Source organism: Saccoglossus kowalevskii, chromosome 5, assembly GCF_978046115.1.
Source record: "Saccoglossus kowalevskii chromosome 5, keSacKowa6.1, whole genome shotgun sequence".
In the NCBI taxonomy this organism is placed as follows: Eukaryota; Metazoa; Hemichordata; class Enteropneusta; family Harrimaniidae; genus Saccoglossus; species Saccoglossus kowalevskii.
In genome coordinates, this window is record NC_140645.1 from 8,695,989 (window position 1) to 8,720,224 (window position 24,236).

Below are 24,236 nucleotides of genomic sequence, written 5' to 3' on the forward strand. Positions count from 1 at the left end.
AGCAACTTCAAATAGATTTTTGTCATGGTTTTCGTGCTGGCGAGTGTTTAATAAACATACTATTAATCGGTTATAGTTTCTGTTGCGTGCTATATGAACTTTTATTGACTTTTATTTGCGATGACATTTGGAATCGCACGTTTGTGTTACACAAGTCTATGGGAGGAACCATAGCTCTTCTGTGTCAACAATAATCCTAATATCTGAAAATAACAAATGTAATGACACAAAATGTATCAGTAATTGCTAAAATACCATCACAAAGAGTAACGACCGACAAAAGAAGAGCTATGTAATTGGTTGATTTTCTAATACAAACTTGACTTGATGGAAGACAACAACTGTCATTAATATAGTAACTGTTAATTTGGCATTTATTAAGACGTGGAACTCAACAAATACATGTAATCACAAGGTTTATTATATTATTTTCTTGGATGTAAATAATGAAAATTGAATAAAAACAGCAAAAAATTACATGTAATCTAATGCGTATTATGATATTATGTTTTCCACTTATATTTCAAAATGTAATCTGGTCGCACAATATTTAGTCTTGGTACTTAGTTCAAATATTCCATCTATTCCATATTGTATTTTTGTTTTGTTTGTCATGTATTACATATATTCAATTAATATTTTCTCTTCTTTTACTAGGCATGCGATTACGATTACTTTGAATACGATTATTTTGAATACGATTACTAAGAATACGACTGCTAAGAATACGACTGCTAAGAATACGACTACTGATTTGGCTCAACATTACTAATTTGACATACAGTTACTACGATGGCTCGACGAGTTGACGACGCTGCTGCTTCTACATTCGTAGGAGCAGCTGGGAGGACAGCAGGACACGGTGAGTATTACTGTTTTACTACTATTTACTATTGTCATACAACTACCACGCTCTAAATAATTGTTGCCCGTGTTTGTATTTCTTGAGAAATCACATGGCTTGAAAAATCTGTCTCTAATCAAAACCCATATGATTTCAAATAGAATCGTAATTTTGTTTACCGGTATTAAAGATGCAATATGGACGAGAAATTGAATGTTTTCTCACGGTCGTTTGATACTACATGCTATAGAAGAGATTGTAATGTGATTTATCAGAATCTAAAAGCATAACTCTTGTAACGCACTAAATAATATGCGTTCAGTGAAAAAACAAAACACGATGCTACGGGTTGATATTGTACGTACTGGCAAAATCAATGTAAATACAGAGATTGCAGCGTCACAAGTTGATAATGCGCATGCGTGAGTACCACATTCGGAGCAAACATGGCCGCGCTGCAGAAAAGTAAAGCTTGGTCTTTCCTTACCAAGTCCGTTAAAAGCGCACCATCGCGAGAAGGAATGCCAGGAAAATAAATATTTTTGACAACATAGAGCGATGGGCCACGAATAGGTCAGAAGTGAATTTGCAAACCACTGTGGAGTATTGGAAGATTTTTTATGAATCGGTAAGTTGACTGATTTTATAATTTTTTTTTGTAATTATTGTTCGTATATTATTGTTCGTATATTGTTGTGAGCTTTGTTAGTGAGTGCATGTTTTCTTTGTGTAACCATTTTAATTCCTTCCGAGGAGTTTTAAGCGTTCTTTAATAAATTGAAATTCATACGCGGAAATACATTTGTTTTGTTTTTGCATTATGAATTCAATTTTATCGCGTCGTATTCCATCTAGGACTATGGCTCTCGATATTGGCAGATCATCACTCATTGATATTTCGCGTTCACTTTAATAATTCGTTGTTTACATTTATCGTTACTGATGACAATTCAGTGGCAACAGTCAGTCGTCAGCCTGTTACCAGTCACCAAAATATGCGGCACCGACAGGACAGTAGTTGTCTATTGAGCGACTTCCCAAACCGACCGTAGACTGACATGTTTTTGAAGTTTGAATCGTGTGTGTTAATTTTGGTGTTTGAGATGAGAATATTCTGTTTTTGCTTTTTATATTGTCAAGTAACTGATTGTTGATCTAAATGTTATTTGTATTGTCTACCATCACGGGTGCATATTATTTATGCACCTATCCATGTGCTTTTACATGGGTTGGCAGTTGAAATTCTGTATTCAAAGCAAACTAGTCAAAGCTGAATAAATGAACTGGCAAGCCAGAGTATGATGTTGTTGCCTGGTAACATTATTATGATAAATATAATATTGCTTTTAAGGCACAATGCTTTTCTTGGACTATATTTTCCTATTCAATTTGTTGTTATTAATAGATGGTTTTAATGATGGCCTCATCACATCACTGTAACATGCTGTCTCAGTTTTAATGAAAATAAACTAATCTTACTTTTTAATTTATTTTTTTCAGACAATATATATTCAGCAATAAAGCATATGGCATACTGCTAAGATTCTTACCAAGAAAATTATCAAAGTAGGTAGTCTAGTACAAATTTCTGTCTGTCCGTCCGTGAGTGTTTGCCAAATCTCGTTCAACCACTATCTTTTGAGTTGCAGAATGGATTGGCATGAAACTTGAAGCACAGCTGCTATATCATGATCACATGGCTTAATTAGATGTTAGTACCAATCTATGCATGTTAATTAGCTAATTTACATAGTTTTACTAATCAATCAGTTTTCACAATGGCATGCAGTCCATGTTTGTGTCTGTGTATGCATGCATCTATATCTAGCCATATCTCCAACATGCTTAGACTGAACTTTACACATATATTTTACTAGTATCGGACAATTATGTGATTACTATACAAATTTGACAGATATATTTATATGCTATGATCTTCCAACCACATACTGTAATCTCCATCCTCCCATCTTATACTGTGATCTGCCCTATCTATGTGATGATATCCTCATCCTACCAATAATACAAACAGGGACTATGTCATCGACAATGACTTGTGTTCAATAATGGTTTAATGTGCATGGTAATACTTTGTTTCAATGACTTCTCCTGGACAATAGTTCTCCTTTTTGTGCCCTGAAATGAAAATTCATCCAAATAAAGACAGAAATTGCAGACAGTTTTATAATTGTTTTCATTACAGGGTATATTACTTCAAGCTGTCAATGAACACGAGTGGACCTAGACATGAGTGCCAACAGAAGAAGCTAGTGGTGATGGAGAGTGGTTGCAGAGAGGAACCAAGGCATATTGTGTTTGAAGAAGATACCTTACTACTTGAATGCAAGGTGAGTTTAACAATCAAGATATTTTGAACAGGTCTATATGTTTTTGAATGGAAATTGTATTGATGAAAGTATGAAACTATAAAATCACTTTTTTTTTACTACATTTACAGGGAGATAGGTGAGCTTGAAACATTTCAACAGCAGATATTGCAATATGCCAGTAAATGGTTAGCATGTATACACCCTCCCAGTTTATAGAGCAAGAAACCCTTTTACAGCAATCATCCACAATGTGCATTACAATAGAGAAATCAAGAGAAAACAGAATGGCGAGTACAAAATTTACTTTATATGTCCCCGTGGACGTAGTCCTAAACTGCACGTCACTTTTTTTAGCTCCGCTGTTGACAAAGTCAACTACGTGGAGCTCTTCATATTACTGATTGTCCGGCATCTGTAACCTGTCGTCAATATTTTACATTTTTGCCTTGCCCGTAGTGTAGTGTAAACGAAAGTTAAGGTATAGTAAAGGGAAGATTTTGGCATTGTCGCCGTTGTTGTTGGCATTACTTGTGGGCGCTATATCTCAAGTAATTTGTTATAAACAAAAGTGTAAGGATAACAAAGTTCAATATTGGTGCACTTTACATGCATAATTATGGAGTAATTATTGTAGTGCACAAACAAATTTCAAGTTCTACAGGTCCCGTAAATCGCCTAATTAATGGCTGACACAGTAAATAGATTACTCCAGGAAGTCATCCTCTCGCCAATGCTTTCTTCCACACTAATTGAACAAAAGTTTGTTTTCTGATTAACTGAAATGTAACACAAACACAATAATAAATACATATATAATAATAAAATAAAGTAAATGTAAAATGTCTTTTCCAAGTAACATAATATCCATACGCATACATGGACAAGTGTAAGTTCTATAAATAGCTCTGAGAAATACAGTACAACTATTACACAATGGTTCTACTGAAACCAACAAAGTTTTTAAACATAAAACTATGTAAAATAAATGAATAAGTATCATCAAACTTAATTAAATCTACACTGAAGTCTTGGTTGTTCTGGCTATAGTGAAGTTGTTATCACTTGAAATCAATAAATGGAGCAGTAAACAGTAGTTTTGTTCACGTTAGAGATCTCGGCACATGCCGTGACTTGGGACAGAGTCGGCACTTGATCTCGATCCTGATAGATGCTTGGGACTTAAACTCTGAACGTGCCGAGATTTGCTGCCTGAATGCTTGGCACGAGCCGCAATCACGTCCTCAGTGATAAATTTAAGAGAACATATGCTGATTCATACTACCGTAAAATCTGTATTAGAAGCCGCATCCCCAAAAGAAGCCACACCCATTCTTTTTGAACAATCGAGACCCAAAAATTCACCAGGTCGCATATGTGTAGATGCTCTAATAGAAGCCGCATCTCCTCTGTTGCATTGTACCATTTTAATAGAAGCCGCGGCTTTTAATACAGATTTTACAGTAGTATGAAATGACGATGACAGGAATACAGATTTACTAGTATATGGTCAGATGCTGTAGTAATGAATGAAATGACGTCGTCAGCAACACATATTTATGTGCTTCTGCAACCGCTATTTTCTTGCAATGCTACATTGATGTGAACAAATAATTGTTTTTCGGTTCTTCTTTGTCGTTCATGTGCACGATGACTCGTAATAAATACCATAACAATAAATGGATGTAATTTCAGTAGAGCAATTATTATTATAATCATATGCGTATTGTTTTCCACGTTTGGGCCAAATAACAGATCGACGATTAAGGGCATGATTTCGGCACGAGCTGAGTTGGTACTAAGTAGGTCCCGAATAACGTGAATGCAACTGCTGTAATCTCTCTGCAAACACAAAGGATTGAAAATTTCGACACGTGCCGAGATTCTGTAACGTGATCGTAGTAAGTGTATGCTATATTTGCACCATACTGGCACTAGAATTAAACCGTAAAAAGAACATGTGTGAAATCACTAAACACTCACCGTGTTTGTAGACCTTTCTCGGCAATCAATTCTCGGGGAAACGGTTTGCAGTAGCAAGATATTGATGGATCTCAAAGGCGTACATCTGTACCTACAGTTGATCGAGTCACACTGCCAACCCATCTGTTTTTAATCTCAGATAATAACTGACCTTGACACTATAAATAATTTTTACCAATAACTCTGCGTGGCGATATTCACCACATGCTTTTGTCCAAGCCAATAACTCTGCGTGGCGCTATTCCCCACATGGTTTTGTCCAAGCCAATAACTCTTGGTGGCGCCATTCACCACATGGTTTTGTCCAAGCCAATAACTCTGGGTGGCGCTATTCACCACATGGTTTTGTCCAAGCCAATACCTCTGCATGGCACTATTCCCCACATGGTTTTGTCCAAGCCAATAACTCTGGGTGGCACTATTCAACACATGGTTTTGTCCAAGCCAATAACTCTGGGTGGCGCTATTCACCACATGGTTTTGTCCAAGCCAATAACTCTGGGTGGCGCTATTCAACACATGGTTTTGTCCAAGCCAATAACTCTGGGTGGCGCTATTCAACACATGGTTTTGTCCAAGCCAATAACTCTGGGTGGCGCTATTCACCACATGGTTTTGTCCAAGCCAATAACTCTTAGTAGCGCTATTCACTACGTTCAATTACCCACCATAGACTCCGGTCAGTCAAAATGACTATTTTGAACTGTAGGCATTAATCAGCGATTCTGCCGGTGACGGAGAGATAGAATCTAGGTCAGGGGAAGCCCCATGACCTCAAGATTCTTTTACCCCTTACGTCACGAACCCACGTGACCGAGGCCACATGGCAACGCCATAGGCAGCCGTCCATCACTCGTCGGGGAATGATTCTGAGCGGCTCTGCCTGGCTTTGTTGCTTTTTTCCTATCCGGGTTTCTAGCGTGGGTCGTCGCCGCAGCCGCGGCATCTGACATTCTAGCTGGTAGGATAAGTTTTTCTTGTCGTTTTACCCTCGTGTCGTTTTCCCCCTTTGTGTGTTATGCTTTTTCACAGCAAAGAAATCAAACCCGGGCGCCACCACGTAGTCACATGTTGATTTCATGGCGGCACCTTTTACAGCTGTAATACTTTTCCATCATGCCTATCGTCCTTTATTTTTAATGTGTCTAGAAATGGACAGATGCACTGGCAACGCCAGAGGCTCACCGCCGGTTTTGTCTCCTTAGTTTTTGAGGCGAGTTTGTACTGAGTGTACGCAGCCATTGCAGGAATGGAATCCGCATTCAAAGTGTTACCGTTGCTTTACGTGCGTTCGGGGTTCGGGTGTTTGCCCAGAGAATTTGTGTAATCACTGGGTTTCGGAAGCCTGGGAATCGTTCCAGCAGCATGTCAAAATAGCCGAGACTGACCGCGTCGCTCGTTCGCGAAAAGGTCGCGTGGCAAGTGCTACCGGCATGGGTATGAGTGAGTTGTGCGTTGGCATGAATGACAAGTCCTCGCGCTCGGTTACCGGTTCTCATACCGGGATACCAAGCAAAGGGCCCGATAGTGGGGGTCTCCCCCTGCTGATCGGAGGGCATCTACACAGTCTGTTTTTTCAGGCAGTGGGTTTCCCAACTTTACCGGCAACAGCGAGGCTGTGCCCCTGGAGGTCTTTCCTCCTATGGGGCCCGCGCTGGGTCCCGTTGTGGACCCATCCTCGCGCGGCGCCGGTTTTGCCACTGAAATGAGGGCATTGGTCGAAGGACTGTCAGGGCAAATTGCGTCCTTGGCAGGCAGAGTAGATCACCTGCAGGCGGAGCGAGCTGTCTCCACTGCGGCCTCTCAGCCGGCAAATAGGAAGAAACACAGAAAGCACCGTTCGCATTCTAAACACATCTCTTCCAGGGAACCCCCCGTTCCCAGCCGTGACCCCCCCGCTGATTCGGGGGAGGCCGAGGCGCAGGCTAGTGGCAGCAGGTCCCCTCGGGAACCTCAGACACGTATCACCAACGGGGACGCTGGTAGCCAGGACTCCGTTTTCGGGGCAGGGCGTTCGGGTCAGGACATACTTTGTACCTCCCCCCCGCTTTCAACCAGCCAGGGTTCACCGCACGGTGCCGGACTGGTTAATTTACCCTCAAGTCCGAGTTCCGCTGTGGGTTTCGACTCCCTTCTCGCCGACCCACAGGCGTTCCCAGAGGGAACCGACCCTGTCATGAGACGCACTCTTGAACACGCTCTCGCCCACATATTTAGGCTGAGGGGTGGCAGTTCACTCGCGTCGGATACAGTGGGTACCTCGGGCGGTCCCTCAGAGTCCACATTGCGTAACGACTCAGTGAGCCACGCCGTTGGGGTGATGCGGAATATTATCAGTCCAGGTGACGCTATGTATATTCCCCCACCCTCGATCCTAAAGCAGCCGCTTACGGTCGCTTCTACACTGATGGGATCACAGGCGCCGGGATCCAGATCAACCCCAGCCGCACGTCTCCCCTGGTCCAGCCGAGCGCTGAGCGTGGGGGACGGCGCGCAGACGGTGTTGAGGGGTGGCCGTTTGTCAGCCGCGGAGGAAGTAACGCCGAAAGCCCCGGGCTGGGGTAATCTGTTGCATAACTCCTTTCGCTGGACTAAACGCTACCCCATCGGGGCAATCTCGGATTCGAACCCCAATTCATGGGACGAAACCAGAAGTCCCTGACCGGACCCCAAGGCTCCTTCCCCGGACCCCGGTACCTCAAACTTCTGTTTTGCCAGCCGGGTGAAGGGGGATGGCCGCGTTCCATGGTCATTCTCATCGACTCATTCTGAGACTATCCAACATGCTCTGAGAGCGGAGTTGCGACCAATAAATTTCCTTGAATTTGTGGGCGCCTCACTGGAGCACATTCTTGTGCGCGCCCAGGACTCTGAGACCTCAGATGCAGAACGCACTCGCCTCCTAGAGCAGGCGACAAAGTTAATGGTAGGCCACCGTACGGCTATGTGCGATATCCTCCAGTGTCATATGGCTCTCTTGGCCGGGGCTACTACTGTGCAGCGAGATGCGGTTTTAGACGCGTGTGTTTTCGCCGGCGAACTGAGTCAGGGGGTACGTCACCGCCTCAGTTACGCAGACTGGAGATCCTCCACCCTCTTTGATGGGGAGATAGCGGGGGCAGTCGCAGAGCTTCGAGGTGTAACAAACCAGATGGTCCAAGTCGAATCCGCTAGCCAGTTGGCCGCTGCCAAGGGTAAACGGAGGGCGCCCCAGGCACAGAAAGCACAACGCTCTAGGACTAGCTCCGCTAAACAGTCAGCCAGGAGGCAAGCGCTCGTACCCATCCGCGGGAGGGAAGGGTAGCGGCGCGCCCCCAGGAAAGAGGGGACCAGGTGGTGGCTCTTCCTCCTCCTCGGGCGGTCATCATCCCCGGCAGCGGGGTAAGCATGTTTGACGCTTACCTCTGCGACGGGGGGGATGGGCCTGTGTTCGGCAAGAGATCAGGCTACAGCTTAGTAACCCCAGTGATCTGCTTGGAGGCAGCGGGTAACCGATCCCTGGACGCTCCAGGTGGTCACACACGGTTACAGAATACCACTGACATCTCCTCCTCCCTTGTCAGTGTCCCCCCCGTTGGGGGCACTGCCAGGGGACCCCTGCAAGGCAGAAGCAATCAGACAGGAAGTAGACAGTTTGCTAAGAAAGGGCGCCATACACAGAATAGTTCGGCCGGCACTAAGTCCAGGCTTCTACTCAAATGTATTCGTAGTACCAAAATCTACAGGCGGCTGGCATCTGGTTCTGGACCTAAGCAGACTAAACCAGTATGTGCTTCTCGATCGGTTCCGCATGGAGACACCATCCAGTGTCCTACTCTCCATCCACCGGCTGGACTGGCTAGCCTCTTTAGACTTATGCGATGCTTACCTGCACATACCAATGCACCCAGCGAGTTGCCCTCTCCTTCGATTCGCTCATCTGGGCCAAGTATTCGAATTTCGGGTGCTCCCCTTCGGGTTATCCACAGCGCCCTACGTATTCACCAGAGTGATGAATCAGGTAGTGCTGCTGCTCCGCCAAATGTCGGTACACATCAATCCGTACTAAGACGACTGGTTGATACACAACCCAGACAAGGGGTTATTAGCCAGACATGTAAGGCTTACACAGGATTTACTTCACCAGTTGGGCTTGTTAGTAAATCACAAAAAGTCCCATCCCGACCCGACGCAACAGTTGGTGTTTCTGGGCATGGAGTTCGACACCGAAGTAGGCCTGGTTTGCCCATCTCTAGCGCGTTGCCTAGCGCTAAGCAACCTAGCAGAACGCCTAGTCAGCGTACCTTCAGTGTCTCTCCAAGAACTAATGCGGCTCATCGGAATGATGACCTCCGTTCGAAGGGTAGTTCCCCAGGCCGCATTACGCAGCCGCCCGGTCCAACGCTTGTTATTGGAATACCGAGCTCACCTACGGGAACTAAACAGACGGGTATCGATCCCGGACCAAGTAAAGGAAACCCTGTCCTGGTGGTCGTCACTGACCAACCTCAGACAGGGGGTCCCCTTGGACCCACTCGTCACAACCATGACTCTGGTAACAGACGCCTCCCTCCAAGGTTGGGGAGTGCATCTATTGGACAAACAAGCCCAAGGAATATGGCCCCCGCAATGGGTTCGGGACCACCATATCAACTGGCTCGAGCTGAAAGCAGTGCACCTAGCACTTTCACACTTTCGACCCGAAGTTCGAGACCACAGAGTCCTGCTCCGCACAGACAACACAGCGGTGGTCTCCTACATCAACAAGGAGGGGGGGACGCGTTCCCCATCGTTGTCGGTCCTAGCGGAGCAAATTCTCCTTTGGTGCCTGGAATACAATGTGGAGCTAACTGCACACCACCTTCCAGGGGTGAGAAATGGTCTGGCAGACGCCCTTTCGAGGCGACTCCGTCTCCAGAACACGGAGTGGCAGATCCCCCAGTGGGTAGCCTCCAGACTGTTTCGGCTATGGGACGGTCCAAAGATAGACCTGTTCGCAGCACCCCGGAACGACAAGCTCCCGACGTACGTAACACTCCTGCCGACACCAGGAGCATGGGCCGTGGACGCCTTATCGATCCCCTGGTCCCACATGGATGCGTACGCCTTTCCTCCCTTCCCGCTAATTCACCGGGTACTGGAGAAACTTCGACAAGATCCCACCTGCATATTAACTCTGGTGGCGCCCAATTGGTCGACCAAGGCCTGGTTTCCGCTACTGTTGGAAATGATAGTCGAAACTCCGGTAGTACTGCCGGACATACCGGACTTACTGTCCCAGCCGGACGGCACACTACCAACAAGCCCAGCAGTGTACCACTTACACGCATGGAGGCTCTCAGTAGACTCGCGCAGACGAAAGGTCTATCTAAGCGGGCTGCCAACGTCCTGGCCAGGGCGAACAGGGATTCCACCAACGCTGCCTACGACTCGAAGTGGCGAGCATACACCGGTTGGTGTAGTGGAAGGGAGATTGATCCATGCCATCCCTCTATCGGCCAGGTAGCAGACTTCTTTGTCCACTTGTTTGACGAAGTGGGTCTGTCCTACGCAGCGATCGTTGGCTACAGGTCAGCCTTGTCCCCTGCCATAGAAGACTCTTTGGGGTCAAGTTTAGCCGATTGTCCCATTATTAGGAGACTGTTTACTGCTTTCCACAATCAGAGGCCCAGGGCCCGTTCAAAGGAACCGCCCGCTTGGGACCTGTCGGTTGTTTTATCAGCCCTAAGCAGACCTCCCTTTGAGCCCCTCTTTTCAGCACCACTCAAGTTTTTGACGTGGAAAACAGTCTTCCTACTGGCCCTCGCCTCAGGTAGGCGCCGGTCAGAGCTAGGCGCACTGTCCTTTGCGGACGGTTGTGCCGCCTTTATGGACGATCAAGTTGTACTAAAGACACGTATCTGGTTTCTCGCCAAGAACCAAATCCCAGGGCACGATCCTCAGCCGATCGTCATTCCCCGGCTGTCAAATATTGTTGGTCCGGAGGACCAGGAGGAATTGCTTCTCTGCCCGGTCCGAGCGCTGAGTTGCTACGAGAACCGTACCAGGTTTTCCAGACAGGGAACCAAACACATGTTTTTGTGTTACGGCCCTGGCAAACAAGATAAGCCGGCTTCCCCGACTTCCATCTCCAGGTGGATTACTGCGACTATACTGGAGGTCTATAGAACACTATCCTCCCCAACACAAACCTTGCAGAGACACCAAGTACGAGCACATGAGGTCCGTGCGATTGCTAACTCACTAGCGCTAGCGTCAGGCGCCCCCCTCGAACACATTTTGAGGGCAGGCTTCTGGAGGACGCAGAACGTCTTCATCAACTACTACCTAAGAGACACCCAATCTATTGAGCAGGGTCTCTTCAGGTTAGGCCCCGTCGTAACGAGTCAGGCCTTGTTTGCTGACCCAGCCCGTATGACTGCAGGGGGCCCTGCGCATAGGCGATAAGTCAGTCTCGGCATTCTTGTGGGCAGATTGTCTGTACCACTAGCACTCCCTGGAAGCTCCCAGGTTTTCGCTTCTTTCGACCTACGCCCTCATGCGAACTGTTTCGGTCCTACTTCAAGCTTATCACCCCCGAATTCGGCTTGGGTCTAGCTTTCTCGGGCGCACCGAACCCTGTCACCACAGCAGCATTGGCTTCTTGCTTCGGGGACAGCACAGGCAAGGTAAGACACCACCCTTCTTGGGTCTTAACTTAGGTTTTTGAGTTTGTTTTCATCCCGGACAGGGAAAAGACTTTCATCATTCCTTTTTTTCTGTTTGCTCGGAAAAACCCGCCACCTATCGGTGTCTGACTCTGCCTACAGTTCAAAATAGTCATTTTGACTGACCGGAGTCTATGGTGGGTAATTGAACGTAGTGAATTTAGGCGAGGGTTCTTCGAACCCGCCTATTCACATAGTTCATACCCACCATAGACTCTGGGTCCCCCCCAACCTCCCCACTCTTTCCGTCGCGTTGGTCTAAGTCCTCGAGGCGGAGAGAAAGGAACCAGAGTGATGGACGGCTGCCTATGGCGTTGCCATGTGGCCTCGGTCACGTGGGTTCGTGACGTAAGGGGTAAAAGAATCTTGAGGTCATGGGGCTTCCCCTGACCTAGATTCTATCTCTCCGTCACCGGCAGAATCGCTGATTAATGCCTACAGTTCAAAATAGTCATTTTGACTGACCGGAGTCTATGGTGGGTATGAACTATGTGAATAGGTGGGTTCGAAGAACCCTCGACTAAATTTACCACATGGTTTTGTCCAAGCCAATAACTCTGGGTGGCGCTATTCCCCACATGGTTTTGTCCAAGCCAATAACTCTGTGTGGCGCTATTCACCACATGGTTTTGTCCAAGCCAATAACTCTGGGTGGTGCCATTCACCACATGGTTTTGTCCAAGCCAATAACTCTGGGTGGCGCTATTCACCACATGGTTTTGTCCAAGCCAATAACTCTTGGTGGTGCTATTCACCACTTGGTTTTGTCCAAGCCAATAACTCTGGGTGGTGCCATTCACCACATGGTTTTGTCCAAGCCAATAACTCTGGGTGGTGCTATTCATCACATGGTTTTGTCCAAGCCAATAACTCTTGGTGACGCTATTCACCACATGGTTTTGTCCAAGCCAATAACTCTGGGTGGCGCTATTCACCACATGGTTTTGATCGTACCAATAACTCTGGGTGGCGCTATTCACCACATGGTTCTGTGCAAGCCAATAACTCTGGGTCGTGCTATTCACCACATGGTTTTGTCTAAGTGTGCAATGAATATAATATAGCATAGCATGCAGTAAATACAAAGAATGTAAGAGCAATTAAATACACAAAATGTTGATTTGGCCTTAACAGTTATTTTTTCAGTTAAAAAATAATTGTTGTGAAAGCTTTTTTTAGTTGAGGAAAAGTAATTTTAATGTTCCGAAATTCAATCTCCCTATTCTGTATCAGGATTTAACCAGAAAATCTATGGTGTAATAGTTTTGAAATCCATTGGAATTTTCCATTGTGATTACATTATACATTTTCATCTTTTTGGAACCAGTGCCATCTTAAGTTCATTATTGAAAAATGCCTTTGTTTTTACTCTAGTTAATATTTAACCTTTGTGTGAAGTCACTGTATGGTAATTAGATCTGTTTAAAGTTTATTTTCAAACACATTTGTCAACATTTGACCTTTCAAATAGCTGCAGTGTTTAAAACCTTTACACTTGTCCTTTATATTAAAACGAGGACTTATGTTTTGACCTCTGTGCGTGCGCCGTGCGCTTGTGTGTGTGTCCGAACTTGTATCTTAGAAATATCGGACCAATCACAATAAAACTTCACACATACTTCATACATGATATTATACATATGCACATCAATTTGTTTCATGATCTAATTCAAGATGCCGAATAGCGGCCATTTTTATGCTAAAAAATCAAGCATTTCTCGGCTGTTTACAAATGGATTTTGTTCAAACTTGGTATATACATTGGACATTATAGGATCTTGATGCACATCATTTTGTTTTTCAGATAAGATTCGAAATGGCCGGATGGCGGCCATTTTTTTTAATTAATGTGGTTCTAGTGTCATATCTCTGACTTGCTTTGACTGATTTCTAATATTCATTATACATCATGTCATAGATAGACAGATATAATATTGGTTTGATGATCCTATTAAAAATGACCGATTGGTGGCCATTTTTGTGCTATAAAATCATCAAATATTAAGCATTTATGGATGGATTTTATTCAAACTTGGTACATACATTAGACATTACGGGTTCCTGATGATTTAATTTTTCAGATCGGATTTAAAATGGCTGACTGGTGGCCATTTTGTTTAAATGAATGTAGTTGTAGGGCCATATCTCTAATATGCTTTGACTGATTATGTTGAAATTTTATATATTCTTTCTACATTGTGTTATAGATATATAGATGTATTGAAAATGGCCGACTGGTGGCCATTTTGTTTTAATTATTGCTGTTCCAGAGCAATATTTCTCAATATGGAGAAGTACCCGTTTGACAAGCAGATAAAAGATATCAATCATTTTAATGTTAAAAAATCATCATAATTAAGCATCATCTTCTGGATCCATACTCCTTAAATGTTTATGTTCCAATTATATTACTTTAAACAAAACGATATACATATGTATCTTACATTTGATAACTAACGAGGACTGTGCTATGCATGGCTTGTATGCTGAAATTACAAATTACAAATCAACACATCGTTTTGTCCAAGCCAATAACTCTGCGTGGCGCCAATCAACACATGGTTTTGTCCAAGCCAATAACTCTGCGTGGCACTATTCACCACATGGTTTTGTCCAAGCCAATAACTCTGGGTGGTGCCATTCACCACATGGTTTTGTCCAAGCTAATAACTCTGCGTGGTGCTAATCAACACGTGGTTTTGTCCAAGGCAATAACTCTGCATGGCGCTATTCAACACATGGTTTTGTCCAAGCCAATAACTCTGGGTGGCGCCATTCACCACATGGTTTTGTCCAAGCCGATAACTCTGCGTGGCGCTATTCACCACATGGTTTTGTCCAAGCCAATAACTCTGCGTGGCACTATTCAACACATGGTTTTGTCCAAGCCAATAACTCTGCGTGGCGCTATTCACCACATGGTTTTGTCCAAGCCAATAACTCTGCGTGGCGCTATTCACCACATGGTTTTGTCCAAGCCAATAACTCTGCATGGCGCCATTCACCACATGGTTTTGTCCAAGCCAATAACTCTGGGTGGTGCCATTCAACACATGGTTTTGTCCAAGCCAATAACTCTGGGTGGTGCCATTCACCACATGGTTTTGTCCAAGCCAATAACTCTGCGTGGCACTATTCACCACATGATTTTGTCCAAGCCAATAACTCTGGGTGGCGATATTCACCACATGGTTTTATCCAAGCCAATAACTCTGCGTGGCGCTATTCAACACATGGTTTTGTCCAAGCCAATAACTCTGCGTGGCACTATTCACCACATGGTTTTGTCCAAGCCAATAACTCTGGGTGGCGCTATTCACCACATGGTTTTGTCCAAGCCAATAACTCTGGGTGGCGCTGTTCACCACATGGTTTTGTCCAAGCCAATAACTCTGGGTGGTGCTATTCACCATATGGTTTTGTCCAAGCCAATAACTCTGGCTGGCGCTATTCACCACATGATTTTGTCCAAGCCAATAACTCTGGGTGGTGCTATTCACCACATGGTTTTGTCCAAGCCGATAACTTTTGGTGGTGCTATTCACCACATGGTTTTGTCTAAGTGTGCAATGAATATAATATAGCATAGCATGCAGTAAATACAAAGAATGTAAAAGCAATTAAATACACAAAATGTTGATTTGAATTATTTTTTCAGTTAAAAAATAATTGTTGTGAAAAGCTTTTTTTAGTTGAGGAAAAGTAATTTTAATGTTCCGAAATTCAATCTCCCTTTTCTGTATCAGGATTTAACCAGAAAATCTATGGTGTAATAGTTTTGAAATCCATTGGAATTTTCCATTGTGATTACATTATACATTTTCATCTTTTTGGAACCAGTGCCATCTTTAGTTCATTATTGAAAAATGCCTTTGTTTTTACTTTAGTTAATATTTGACCTTTGTGTGAAGTCACTGTATGGTAATTAGATCTGTTTAAAGTTTATTTTCAAACACATTTGTCAATATTTGACCTTTCAAATAGCTGCAGTGTTTAAAACCTTTACACTTGTCCTTTATATTAAAACGAGGACTTATGTTTTGACCTCTGTGCGTGCGCCGTGCGCTTGTGTGTGTGTCCGAACTTGTATCTTAGAAATATCGGACCAATCACAATAAAACTTCACACATACTTCATACATGAAATTATACATATGCACATCAATTTGTTTCATGATCTAATTCAAGATGCCGAATAGCGGCCATTTTTATGCTAAAAAATCAAGCATTTCTCGGCTGTTTACAAATGGATTTTGTTCAAACTTGGTATATACATTGGACATTATAGGATCTTGATGCACATCATTTTGTTTTTCAGATAAGATTCGAAATGGCCGGATGGCGGCCATTTTTTTTAATTAATGTGGTTCTAGTGTCATATCTCTGACTTGCTTTGACTGATTTCTAATATTCATTATACATCATGTCATAGATAGACAGATATAATATTGGTTTGATGATCCTATTAAAAATGACCGATTGGTGGCCATTTTTGTGCTATAAAATCATCAAATATTAAGCATTTATGGATGGATTTTATTCAAACTTGGTACATACATTAGACATTACGGGTTCCTGATGATTTAATTTTTCAGATCGGATTTAAAATGGCTGACTGGTGGCCATTTTGTTTAAATGAATGTAGTTGTAGGGCCATATCTCTAATATGCTTTGACTGATTATGTTGAAATTTTATATATTCTTTCTACATTGTGTTATAGATATATAGATGTATTGAAAATGGCCGACTGGTGGCCATTTTGTTTTAATTAATGCTGTTCCAGAGCAATATTTCTCAATATGGAGAAGTACCCGTTTGACAAGCAGATAAAAGATATCAATCATTTTAATGTTAAAAAATCATCATAATTAAGCATCATCTTCTGGATCCATACTCTCTAAATGTTTATGTTCCAATTATATTACTTTAAACAAAACGATATACATATGTATCTTACATTTGATAACTAACGAGGACTGTGCTATGCATGGCTTGTATGCTGAAATTACAAATTACAAATCAACACATGGTTTTGTCCAACCCAATAACTCTGCGTGGCGCCAATCAACACATGGTTTTGTCCAAGCCAATAACTCTGCGTGGCGCTATTCACCACATGGTTTTGTCCAAGCCAATAACTCTGGGTGGTGCCATTCACCACATGGTTTTGTCCAAGCCAATAACTCTGCGTGGTGCTAATCAACACATGGTTTTGTCCAAGGCAATAACTCTGCATGGCCCTATTCAACACATGGTTTTGTCCAAGCCAATAACTCTGGGTGGCGCCATTCACCACATGGTTTTGTCCAAGCCGATAACTCTGCGTGGCGCTATTCACCACATGGTTTTGTCCAAGCCAATAACTCTGCGTGGCACTATTCAACACATGGTTTTGTCCAAGCCAATAACTCTGCGTGGCGCTATTCACCACATGGTTTTGTCCAAGCCAATAACTCTGCATGGCGCCATTCACCACATGGTTTTGTCCAAGCCAATAACTCTGGGTGGTGCCATTCAACACATGGTTTTGTCCAAGCCAATAACTCTGGGTGGTGCCATTCACCACATGGTTTTGTCCAAGCCAATAACTCTGCGTGGCGCTATTCACCACATGATTTTGTCCAAGCCAATAACTCTGGGTGGCGCTATTCACCACATGGTTTTATCCAAGCCAATAACTCTGCGTGGCGCTATTCAACACATGGTTTTGTCCAAGCCAATAACTCTGGGTGGCGCTATTCACCACATGGTTTTGTCCAAGCCAATAACTCTGGGTGGCGCTGTTCACCACATGGTTTTGTCCAAGCCAATAACTCTGGGTGGCGCTATTCACCATATGGTTTTGTCCAAGCCAATAACTCTGGGTGGCGCTATTCACCACATGATTTTGTCCAAGCCAATAACTCTGGGTGGTGCTATTCACCACATGGTTTTGTCCAAGCCGATAACTTTTGGTGGTGCTATTCACCACATGGTTTTGTCTAAGTGTGCAATGAATATAATATAGCATAGCATGCAGTAAATACAAAGAATGTAAAAGCAATTAAATACACAAAATGTTGATTTGAATTATTTTTTCAGTTAAAAAATAATTGTTGTGAAAGCTTTTTTTAGTTCAGGAAAAGTAATTTTAATGTTCCGAAATTCAATCTCCCTATTCTGTATCAGGATATAACCAGAAAATCTATGGTGTAATAGTTTTGAAATCCATTGGAATTTTCCATTGTGATTACATTATACATTTTCATCTTTTTGGAACCAGTGCCATCTTAAGTTCATTATTGAAAAATTCCTTTGTTTTTACTCTAGTTAATATTTGACCTTTGTGTGACGTCACTGTATGGTAATTAGATCTGTTTAAAGTTTATTTTCAAACACATTTGTCAACATTTGACCTTTCAAATAGCTGCAGTGTTTAAAACCTTTACACTTGTCCTTTATATTAAAACGAGGACTTATGTTTTGACCTCTGTGCGTGCGCCGTGCGCTTGTGTGTGTGTTCGAACTTGTATCTTAGAAATATCAGACCATTCACAATAAAACTTCACACATACTTCATACATGATATTATACATTTGCACATCAATTTGTTTCACGATCTGATTCAAGATGCCGAATAGCGGCCATTTTTATGCTAAAAAATCAAGCATTTCTCGGCTGTTTACAAATGGATTTTGTTCAAACTTGGTATATACATTGGACATTATAGGATCTTGATGCACATCATTTTGTTTTTCAGATAAGATTCGAAATGGCCGGATGGCGGCCATTTTTTTTAATTAATGTGGTTCTAGTGTCATATCTCTGACTTGCTTTGAATGATTTCTAATATTCATTATACATCATGTCATAGATAGACAGATATAATATTGGTTTGATGATCCTATTAAAAATGACTGATTGGTGGCCATTTTTGTGCTATAAAATCATCAAATATTAAGCATTTATGGATGGATTTTATTCAAACTTGGTACATACATTAGACATTACGGGTTCCTGATGATTTAATTTTTCAGATCGGATTTAAAATGGCTGACTGGTGGCCATTTTGTTTAAATGAATGTTGTTGTAGGGCCATATCTCAAATATGCTTTGACTGATTATGTTGAAATTTTATATATTCTTTCTACATTGTGTTATAGATATATAGATGTATTGAAAATGGCCGACTGGTAGCCATTTTGTTTTAATTAATGCTGTTCCAGAGCAATATTTCTCAATATGGAGAAGTACCCGTTTGACAAGCAGATAAAAGATATCAATCATTTTAATGTTAAAAAATCATCATAATTAAGCATCATCTTCTGGATCCATACTCCTTAAATGTTTATGTTCCAATTATATTACTTTAAACAAAACGATATACATATGTATCTTACATTTGATAACTAACGAGGACTGTGCTATGCATGGCTTGTATGCTGAAATTACTTAAGGAAATCCCCACCTTTCTGTCTGAAAACAAGTTCATTATCCTTATTAATACTAATGTGACTCATTATCTGAAACTACATTTAATTTTTACTGCCTAATCTCATGTTTTGTTTTTTTACTTACCTTTTATTACTTGTAGCCAAAAATAAATTTGTAATTTCGTTGCAGTATAATAAAACTGTATTATTATTATAATATAGTATTCTACTGTAAGCAGTTGTACTCTGTACTAGTCCTCATTGTTCAGTAAAGTTGCTACTGTACATATACAGTAAGTTATATCCTAGAGTTCACATATAATAATTATACTATAAGTTGCTAAAAAGCATATTCAGTATTCTTCATTGCACACTGAGGGTTACAAACTAAGTGCAATAAGTTTTCTAAAGTTATTACTGTACAATAAGTTCCATAATAAGATAATTATACTATAAGATGACATATATAGTAATTGTTATTGTATACTGAACAGTTTTTCATAATTTCTAGACTACAAGTTAACTTTGTACAATTATATAAGTGTTATACATTAAAAATACAGAACTACTCTCATGTCCCAAATTAACGTTCCGTTACGTTTATTTTTTTCCTTGAGAAATTCCACCTGGTACATTCTTATTTGGGACAATTATTTATTTTTCTAAATCGGGCCGATTAAAAAAACAAAATCTTGATTTAAAAAACAAATCATGGAAAACGAAGCCAAAAGATCGCACTAAAATATCGAAAAATCTCTTCTGTATGTTGCTTTCACCATGAGGTCGCTGAACTGTCATTAACATATTTAAATGCTCTATGGTAATTTGAACATGTTGGCACCCTCCTGCGTTTTGATTGGTTAAATAGCGACTTGACCTATCCTGTCAATAAACCTATCTTGTGTGCATGGATAACATGGTGACTATCGTATCACATCGAGCGTTTACATGTGACCAAAAAACATTCGCTTACAATGAAACTAAGGGGTGATCTCATATTCAAACATGCGGGTCAAACCTACGAAAACCCAAACCGCCCTAAACCGCCCGAACAAAACCCAGTTTTGCGGTTTGTAAGTTTAAACAATAGACAGTGCGGTTCAGGACGGCCGCACGAATTTGCTTAAAAACTGCGGTTCGAACCATTCAAGCTGTTGTTTATTTTTAGGATTGACAGAGTTTACATTGCTTTTTGAAGACTAGATAGTTGTCGCTAAAATGTGTCGATTTATTGGTGTACAGTAGTCATTTTACCGTGTGTTTTGCCTAAAAAACACACTCTTTCATATATCGGTGAACAGCGTGCTGAATAAATTGTTTTGTTTTGATAAACTGTTATGCTCGAGTCGCAAATTGAGCAGAGGACGTGAATCTGTCTTTTCATTGGGCTTGACAATTGATATGTGTCTTTGACAGCTAATAAGTATCAGAAGACGAACATTTGTTGATACAAAGTTGCACTTGAGACTTAGGCTACAGTGTTAAAGCCTTTACCACTGTTGCGCGTTCAATTTTCAAACAGTTCTTTCAGGAGTGCGTCATCGCAAAATCCGGAAAAACAAATGCAGCGTATGCCATGAAAATTTATTTCTATTTGCTGCACATCGGTTATTTGCAGTTTTTCTTATTCAATTGCCAGTGGCACGAAGTATCAAAACAGAAAATTAAATTAAATGGACTCGCGCTGATTATTTAAGGCTATTCATCTGCAGACGAGACTGCTTATAAAAACGAACCCTGACCTCTGAAAATACCTTATTCATAGAGTGCCTTGTACCTAAGACCGTCGCCCAAGGCGACACAGTGCACGTTGCAATATTGCAATCGATGCATGCTGGGTGACAAGGAGGAATTCTGATTGAGGTAACCAAGATGGCTGCGTTGAGTGCATGATTTTCTGCGGTGAAATTAAAAACAACACCTCGCTGCCTACTTCCCCCACAGCCCCTCAAAGCACTGTACTTCGATGTATTTTCTAAAATAATCGTTTATTTTTAATTAACCAGGGGTTCGAAATGTGTGCATTTTGTCACAGAAAAGTACGATATCGGCAGCGGTAAATACCCGTAATTTCCCCGCAATGCCGTCAGCTGACAATGTTACAGTGGTCATAGCGCCGGAGTCGTAGCGTTAGCCCCGACTTTAGTTTTCACACAGTGATAGAGAATGACTGTGGTTTTCAGATGCCTTCGTAAAAAACAATGTTGCCATTATCGATTTATTATCATATCATCATATTTTGATAACTCGCAGTCTCACAGACTTTACAAACTTAACCAAAAAATGTGTTCTATGAATTTATGAACTGACATGGGCACAAAACTGACCGTACTTGTTGCGGACAAAATGTACCAGTTTGCTTAATGGATAAACATATTTTACTGACTATGCCAAATATATATAACGTAAGTAACTTATCATAAGAAGCTGCTCATTAAAATTCTAGTGCATTTTTTCCCTGTTCTGTTTCAAACATTAATTTACCATATATATCACAATAGAGAGGGTCTATGGTATCACTTGATTCACATTCAATGACAAAATATAACAAACCATCACGTCTGTAATTACTTCCAGATAAATTGAATAACAATTGTATTTGGTACAAACCAAAATGTAAGTTGTGAGAAACTGATTATTATTACCAATCACAGAAATAAATAAATATACTTTTCATCACACTTATAAATGACATGATGTAAATAGATTTGTGAAACAAATGCAAGTTTGTTTTTATTAGCATTTACATGTACAAGACTTGCAAAGAAAAAAAATCGCTGCTGTAATTCTTAACACTTCAAAATATAACACTCAGTATGAACATGGAGCTCCATAGTATACATCTTATTTTTTTTCCTACTGAAACCAGGCTGAAACAGTATTGTAAGAAAAACCTAGGTTTCCCTAGGTCTGTCTTCTTTGTTCTCTGTTGTTTGTTTTCAGTGAGGGCGTTAATGGGCAGTTAATCCGGAGGTTAGGTTCAAACCTACTACTAATTTGCATATTGTAGGTCTAGTAGGTCTGATTAGGGCGAGCAAGGGCAGACTGGGTTAACCCAGGTTTGACCCAGGTGTTTGAATATGAGATCACCCCTAAGTTGAATTTTACTTGCATTTCATAACTATTCAATGAATTTATTTTTTGTACGTTATCATAATCACTACTGAGTACTAATCAACAATTGCAACACTTCGATAACGAGCAAGTTATTCACTTGTGAGATGCAGTGCTACCCTACCGTGATCATTTGCTACTAAGCAATGTGTTCGAAACTTATTTTAGAATATACTTTTCGTTACCAACAAAAAAATGCATATTAAATATGTTGTTGTTGTCATGTGAACAGTTTTTTTTGATTGACTGTAATTTGCCAACATTTCGTGACGCCCATTCTAGAACTAAGTTACGGCCTTTCACTCCTCCTTGACGCCTATTTAAAAGATTATATGGTACAAAGGTTACACGACCATTCCGTGCATTTTTTATCGATGCACGGCAGCATGCATATAGAGAAAAGTATTGTCTTTGCAACAATTTTGCGCAATACGTCACCATTGTACCGTGACTGGTTTAATTTTAATTACCAGTATAATATTTATTCAACACTAAAATACCCAACTCATCATCAGTGTCACACGCAACGTAATATTACCGTAATTGGTATAGTACAGGTAACAGTAACATAAAGACTTCCCTGGCGGCGATGATAACATATGAACACGGAGTCAACAGATGAGGTTTCAACTGGTACTGGTATTATTATACTCTGCAAACATCAAGTACAATAACTCGGTAAAACTCCAAACCTCCAATAACTAGATACTTAAACTCCAACACAATTCAACGAAATCTCCGATCTGATCTCAGTGCTGAACAACTCCCCTATACACAAAAAATGTATGTACCCATACTGTCTATAAATAGACCATTACATCAGCATACATAATGAGTCTGGAACTTACTACAAATTTCTAGAATGTTCCATTACCTTCTATTGCCTTCTACAGTGTCCTATTACCTATTCAACCAACTTCTAAACAAAATCTAGAACATTCTCAGTCACACGGAAGTGGTAAACAAGTCGTATGCGACAATCAGGAAATCTGTTAATTTCACTTAACAGATTATTAACATACTTTATGTTCAAACTATGCAACACCAAGCTGTCTTGTAAACTACACTTTAGTGGAATACCTTGGTGGAATTCCTCATTCTCATCAATCATTTGGATACAAGTTAACATACTTTATGTTCAAACTATGCAACACCAAGCTGTCTTGTAAACTACACTTTAGTGGAAAACATTGGTGGAATTCCTCATTGTCATCAATCATTTGGATACAAGTTGACAATGTTGGGGGGGTCATCGTCACGATAAGAATTAATTAGATTTCTAGTTGCCTTAATCACAGTTTTCAGTTGGTGTATATCCAAAACATCTTTCTGAAATGTTTTAGAAACTCGATCCAGATTTTTCAAAGTGTCTTTCAATAAGCACAATCCTGCAATGAATTTAATTGTTTTGATTTTTAGTCCCTGTTCGGACAAAGTCCGAAAACAGGGACTTATAATTCGGCCTCTGTGCGTCCATCCAGAGTCATATTTCAGAATCCGTCGGACCGATTCCGTTCATTCTTTGCATGTGCCTAGTACTTTACGTCGGACATATGCACATTCAGGGCTCATACCACTAATTGAATTCCCATAGCCGACAATGTTAACATATGACGAGATTGCTATATGAAAATGACGAAGAAAGTTGAAAATATGGCTCAAAAATGGGAAATCAACATGCCAGTAATCAACCATATGAAAAAAACTAACATGTTGGCCAGCTCAAACTCTTGCAAATCTCGGGTAAACAAGACACATCTACTGTATTTGGATTGCACCTAGAGAAATCACTGGAAAAACACCAAGATTAGAACATCCATATACACACAGAATAAACTCCACAGGTACACAGCCGCTAAGTAGTAAACAA

The 24,236-nt window shown here is 41.4% G+C and overlaps 1 pseudogene; it reads left to right on the forward strand.

The window, feature by feature from the left end:
• The first annotated feature begins 792 nt into the window (after nt 1-792).
• LOC146745475 (uncharacterized) overlaps nt 793-24,236 on the forward strand; it is a 28,027-nt pseudogene continuing 4,583 nt past the window's right edge.